This window comes from Monodelphis domestica, chromosome 7, assembly GCF_027887165.1.
Source record: "Monodelphis domestica isolate mMonDom1 chromosome 7, mMonDom1.pri, whole genome shotgun sequence".
Classification (NCBI taxonomy): domain Eukaryota; kingdom Metazoa; phylum Chordata; class Mammalia; order Didelphimorphia; family Didelphidae; genus Monodelphis; species Monodelphis domestica.
The window spans coordinates 266,028,903-266,036,268 of NC_077233.1; positions in this window are offsets into that span (position 1 = coordinate 266,028,903).

Here is a 7,366-nt window from a genome sequence, read left to right on the forward strand (position 1 = left end):
AGCTGTCTCCCCTGAACCCTGCTTTTGAGAAGGGAGGTCTCTACTCTTTCTCTCTTTACTACCAGACTAATCCTCTATTACACACCTCTAAAATAAACTTGAGAAGGAAATGGCAAACCAGTTCAGTATCTTTGTCAAGAAAACCCCAAATCAGGTCACAAAGAGTCAAATGCAAGTGAATAGAAACACATTTATTCACTTTTAATTTATTTATAATGCATGTGATTAGATATACACTTGATGATGGCTTCCCCTTCAACATTTAAGTGCTCTGTAAGTAGAAATTGTTTTATTCTCTTTACTTATATCCCTTAAACCTAGCACAGTGCCTGGCATATAGCAGGTACTTAATAAATGTTGATGAATGAATTGGTACAAAGTGATCAATATATTAAAGAGTAATGCAGTCCCGGAACGTCTGGGTGTCTGGATGACTTTCTCAGTGTCTCTGTGTTTATGTTCTCCTTTATTGCGTGTATCCCAGAGAAGGGTCTTGGGCATCAGGATGTGTGAATTTGCATTCGTATTTCCATCTACACTGGGATGTTATTTACCAAACAGCTATGTCACAAAATCTCTAATAACCACATGCTTACAGCAGACTCCGAGCTCTTCACTATTTTTTCAGGCATTCCCGTGTCAAGAGATCAAAGGATTCTAGTAGTCAATAGTTAATGGACTTACAATATAATATATTAAAATCCAGAATTTTTTTTATTCTTTAACATATACAACTTCTTTATAAAGAAGCTTCATTTTCAGAAAACTCATGCTGAAATTGTAATCATGGAATGATTTTAACCCTCTTGGTTTACTGGAGTCATTTGCTTTTTGCAGCTAAGTTGTTCAGTGCCCTCCTTTTTCTTAGATAAGTTAAAAGGTAATTTCTAGTATTGCCAATATATTATAAATCATTGATTTCAACTCCATTGCCCTTGGCAATCTATAGAAGGAAAAGTAAAGGACAAGGAAGTGGTATTGCTATAAATTCAGAGTAGGCATTTAGCATATATCATGAATAAAGTGACTGTTTTTTAGATGCTACTTTAATGATAAATGTGGGGGGTTCTAAGGCAAGCTTAGCTCTATAAATAAAGTGGTAAGCATTAAATCCTATAAAATAAATATCAGCCCCTCCCCCTCATTCAAGGTTAGGAATCTAAGGGTTAGTCAGTGGCTTTCAAAGAAATTAAATTTGAAAATCTAGCTCTTCCTTCTGTTACTTCTTAGGTCCAGTTTTTTGAAAAATTTATTTAGTTAATTTAGAATATTTTTCCATGGTTACATGATTCATGTTTTTTTCTCTCCCTTCCTCCCATCCACCTCCTGTAGCCAATGTGCAATTCCATTGGATTTTACATGTGTCATTGATCAAGACCTATTTCCATATTATTGATCATTGCACCAGGGTGATTGTTTAGAGTCTACATCCCCAATCATATCCCCATCAACCATGTGATCAAGGAGTTGTTTTTCTTCTGTGTTTCTACTCCCACAGTTCTTTCTCTGGATGTGGGTAGCATTCTTTCTTATAAGTCCCTCCTAATAGTTCCGGATCATTGCATTGCTAGCTAGTAGAGAAATCTTAGGTCCATTTTTACAAGAATTGGTGGCTTTGAGAGGTAGGAGTAAGATAAAATTGAGTATTCTCAATTCAGATGCTTGTGTTCCCTTAGCCCACTGAGCAAAATATCAGTACTTATGCCTGGAAGACCAGAAAGGTTGACACCAGTAAAGTAGGGAGAGGGAACTTTATGTAGGCCAAATGGAGTTGAGGGCCAGATTTTTTTAAATGGGAAAATCAGCCTTGTAAATAATGTTCAGTAGTTTAATCAAGACTGGCACCTGTTGTCATTGCTCAGTTGTTCAGTTGTGTCTGACTGTTTGTTACCCTACAGATTTCTCCATGACGTTTTCTTGGAAAAGATAAACAGAGTGGTTTCCCATTTCTTTCTCCAATGTGTTCCCATTTTACAGATGAGGAACAGAGGCAAATATAGCTAATAAGTATTTGAGACCAGATTTGAACTTAGATATTCCCAACACCATGTCTAGAGCTTTGTCACACTGTACCACTTTGCAGCCTCATGGCACATATTAGGCCTAGCTTAATAAATGTTTATTGAATGATTGATTTATTGATGAATGCTGAATCTGGAATAAGATGACAGGTTTAAATCCTAACTTTGAAACTAGTTTTACCTCTGTTTGCCTTTGTAGTGATCATTTCTCTGACCCTGAGTTTTCTTGTCTATAAAATGAGAGGGTACTATTAGATGACCTTTAGGTCATGTCAAGTGGCCCCATTTGAGATTTTCTTGCCAAGGATACTGGATTGACTTGTCATTTTCTTCTCCAGGTCATTTTACAGATGAGGAAATTTAAAGCATACAAGGTTAAATGACTTTATCAGTCACACAGCTATTAAGAATCCGAAGCTAGGTTTGAACCCCCATTTCCTGACTTCAAGACCAATACTCTGTCTACTGCTTTGTACCTTCTACCTGACCTGATGGTCCAACCTAACTGAATTTTTGCTGAACTAAGCCATGAATACTGATCAATGGCAATAATTCCTTACTTCCTACCTCCCCTCTCTTGCCTCTTCATTTTCAGGAAAAAATGTGTTCACTCCCCAAACCTATCTTTTTTTTTAAAGGATTATTTTCCATCTGGTATACCTTGTTTTTAAAGATGGTTTTAAAGAATATGGTTAACCATTTAATTACTGCTCTCATTCATTAAAAAATGCAGCTAAGAAACACAACAGGAAAAATGCCAAGAAGAGAGAGAAAAAGAGAAAGGACTCACAATTTTCCTGGCTGGGGGCTCAGAATTATATCGAAAAGAATTATTGACTTAATCTTAAAACTCCTCAAAGCAAGAATAGAAACTTGAACTCTGATCTTTCTCAGCAAAACAAGTCAGCAATTTGTTTGGGGAAAGACTATCATAAGCTAGTACTATATAAGAAAAGGAGGCTTTGATCATTTCCTCTTACCAAATATCCCATCCCTACCTCCATACCTTCTCAGCTGGTTTAAAAAGAAAACCAAGACATATTTAAGAGACAGAGATAAGACTTTGTTTTGGAAGGAATCAACCCAACCCAAACAAGGGAGCAGCAACTCATGGCCAATGGCAACATAGCACTATGCCATCAAGGCTACACCGCTAGGAAACCAACAAAAGCGGCTCTGGGTTAAAGAATATTATCTAGACAACTTCAGAAGAATTTTCCCAACTTCCAAGCAAGATTGGCCTTTTAGAGCCAGGGATAAAATTGATTTCATCTTTCTGTTTATAGGAGAATGAGAGAGATGAAATAATAAGTAGCATGGAAAGAATAAAGATTGAAACTAGATCCAGAAAACATAAGTTCTCATTCTATTTCTGCTGGGCAAAGAGATGATGTGTGAACCCCTCTAGGCTTCAAAATCTTCATCTATTAAATGAAATATTTGGTTAAAATCATGTCATTTTCCCCCAGGAGTAATAAAATATGATTCTGTAAGTTCAGCCATTGTTTTCTCTTAATCACCTTTACATTTTAGTTTATGTAAATGTTTTAGGAAAACATTAATTTTTTTCCAAATAATTAATATTTGCTAAGAGGAAATGATCAAAGCCTCACCTTTTCTTATATTGTACTAGCTTGTGACAGTCTTTCCCCAAACAAATTGCAGACTTGTTTTTCTGAGAAAGATCAGAGTTCAAATTTTTTCAAAGTATATAAATTTTTGAGTGAACTATATCATTTTATTTTCTCTGGGAGAAAATATGTATTGGTTTGGTTTCAATTGTGTACTATTGTGATAGAGGCTGGCACTAAAGGAAAAAGTCCCAGACTGAAGAGTATGAAGAGTATAAAAAACTTCTCTTTGGGGGTTCATCACTTCCCTTCTTTCTTTCTTTCTTTCTTTCTTTCTTTCTTTCTTTCTTTCTTTCTTTCTTTCTTTCTTTCTTTCTTTCTTTCTTTCTTTCTTTCTTTCTTTCTTTCTTTCTTTCTTTCTTTCTTTCTTTCTTTCTTCATTCATTTATTTATTTATTATTATTATTATTTTTTAAAACCCTTACCTTCCGTCTTGGAGTCAATACTGTGTATTGGCTCCAAGGCAGAAGAGTGGTAAGGGCTAGGCAATGGGGGTCAAGTGACTTGCCCAGGGTCACACAGCTGGGAAGTGTCTGAGGCCAGATTTGAACCTAGGACCTCCCATCTCTAGGGCTAGCTTCTTTTTTATTTTTTTAAACACTATACAAAATGAATTAAAGATAACATGGGATTATGGCCAAAATTTTCTAATGTTTCTATACACTTACAATTTAATCATCATAGGTGACATTTATACAGTACTTTAAGTTTTGTATAATACTTTACATATATTATCTTATTTGGCTTTCAAAACAACTCTGTGAGGTAGGTCTATAGGCATTTTATCTCTATTTTACTGATGAGGAAACAGAGACTCAGAGAAATTAAGTGACTTTCTCAAGATCACAAAGCTACTGTAGTAAGTATCAAAGGTGGGATTTGAACATGAGTTTTCTTTATCTTATTTACTATGCTACTGTCTCTCCTAATATAGGATCGTGGCCTCTGAGAGAGTTAGAAAATTATAAATCAAGACTCCAGTCTTTATGGTTCCCATAAAAAAGTGATGGTGTTGCAACATTGAGTTATCATGTTTGACATTTACATGCAGAATAATGGATTCAAACTAAGAAATCAAGAGAAGGAAGCTGCTAGTCACTTCTTTGATCTTCTCAAAGATGCTTTTGAACAGGGCCAGGATTCTACAAGTGACTGAGATATCAGGGAACATACTTAAGGCTTTATATGACAGAATGTTATTATGACTACAAATATATGAAGGAAGTAGCCCAATAATAATTTGTTGGTAAGTTCAGTCATGAGCTATAGCCATACACAGTAACCCAGAGGTATGCCTGCTAGAGATAAATGAAACAGTGATAAATCTGTTGTTGTTACCATCATCTTGAGAAAAATGATAGGAGAACCACAGGGGAAAAATAGATCACAAAAGAAGAGACTGCCTTGGGACTAAACATCGGAAATGTGTAGCATACTCTTGTACTAGAACATAATACATTTAGGTCTAAGATGCAGCATGGAGCAGAGGAGACTGAAGAAACATAACCTAAATATTCTCAACAACAAAAAAGTATGTCTTAATACCATATAGGCAGGGGCTGGGAATCTAGAATCTCTTCAAAATTTGGAAGAACCATGTCGTTTGTCCAAGAACATTTATAAGAACCATTAAAACCATTTATCCAAGGACAGTAATTTTCATTTGAAAAACTTCCTTTTAAAAAATGATTACCAAGTACTTTACAGACATTAGAGATCTTCTTATGTGCGTCTTTTGACTTTCCAAGTGAAAAGAAGATGTATGTAATAAAATGCTGAGGAACTCTAAAGTTAACCAGCCTAAGGTTGAGCTGTCCTTTTCCATTGCTTTACTAGCAGGTAAGATAAAAAGACCAAGCCAGCTAGTCCCTAATAGGGAAAATGGGTGTACCTGAAGGCAAATCCAATTGGATGGATCAATACACAATCAATGAATGTTAAATTAAATTATGGAGGATTGGAATGTTATGTGTCCTTTCCTTATATACAGAAAGAAAAGAAGAAAACAAGCATTTGTTAAGCACCTGCAATATGCCTAGCACGGTGCTATGTGCTTTAAAAAAGACAGGGAAGAAATCTGGTATCCATCTCCAGAATTCCTTTAAAATCGCTCTCTTCAAGGTCACCAATGATCACATAATTTCCAAACCAAATGGTCTTTTCTCAGCCTTCCTCTTTAATATTTCTGTGACGTGGCACTGCTAAACAACCAATGAGCAAGCACTTATTTAATATGTCCCAAGCATTATGCAACATAATGGGGATAAAAAGAAAAAATCTCGATATTTCTCTAGTTGACTCTCAAATGTTCAGACGTTGTTCCTTTAAAGGGTCTTCCCCAGTACTTCTTCCTAGTCTCAGCAAGGACTACATGAAACAGTTCTTTAATGAAGTAGAAATTAATATTCTTCCAGATTTGCCATCGTTGGTAGGCCCAGAGATTACACTAAATCTCAAATCATAATTATGCAATTAAAAAATTAGACAATCCTTTTACAAAATTCTAATTGGCTATTATCTGTCTTGATGGAGAAGGAACAGCAGGAAGACAGCCAGAAGAATATGCCATCTCTGAAGTTAAGAAATGAAAAAATATCCTTTAGTAAGAAATTGTCAATATAGTAAAAAAGTGCAGTAAGGTTAAGGAAGATGAGGACTAACGAGGATCCCTGGGTTTGGCAATTATGATATCATTAGAAACCTCTGAGAGGGTAGTTTGAGAAGAATAATGGACTTAAAAAGAGATGGAAGAAAAAGTAGGTAATGAGGTCCCTAGCTAGAAATCAGTTCTTTAAAGCTTATCAGTGATGAGAATGAGAGAAAGGGATACAAGCACAATAGGCTGCCAGGTTTTTTAAAAATTATTTTTAGGATTTTGGAGATTTGATCATTTTGTAGACAGGATGAAGCTAATAAAATGGGAAATACTGAAGATATTTCCAACAGAATGACTTCTTGAACTAGATTCTGGAGCAAACACGATGGCATGAAAACAAGAACATAAATTGAGGAAGAAATTGGGAATGTATTTTCTTCTTTGACCAGAAGGAAGAAAAAGAGTGTGTGGAATTTTAGGGAATGGAAGAAGAGGGACGACGGGGGAGGGACAAGAGGGAATTGGGGAGAGCAGCTTCTCTATCTAAACCCTTTTCCTCCCTCCTCGAGTTTGGGGGGAACTCAGACCTTGGCAGCCCTGAGTCCCCCTGAGAGAAAGTCAGGTGGACTCACCCCTGGGCAACAGGAGCTGAGGTAAAGTCTGCTCAGGTTTCTCTTCAGAAAGTCCCTTCAATTTGGAAGTGTTGGGGGAAGGATTTCCAGTCACCAGCAGGAAAACTGGGTAACCCTCAGGAGAAAGTCTTTATCCACCTTCTCTCTTCGACATCTCAAGACCGAGAGTCCCTCACTGCTCTCCCAGTTAGAGTCTTCTCTCCTCCGGAAATTGACTCCTGGGGCCCCTCCCCCATCGAGGTGATCAATTTCACATACTCTTCAGCCTGGCACTTTTTCTCTAGTGCCAGCCTCTGTCACAAATGCTCCATTTCCTGTTGTTCGCATGTTGCCACCCTGGCCCACGCCAGTCACTTATCTTCTATGTCTATTCTAATCTATCTGTGCTACTTATTGCTCCCATCTAGCCTCCCCCCTCCCAAAGTAATAAACCTTTTCCTAATCTGTCTATTTGCTAATCTAAATTCCTATTTTATGCTAAGACTG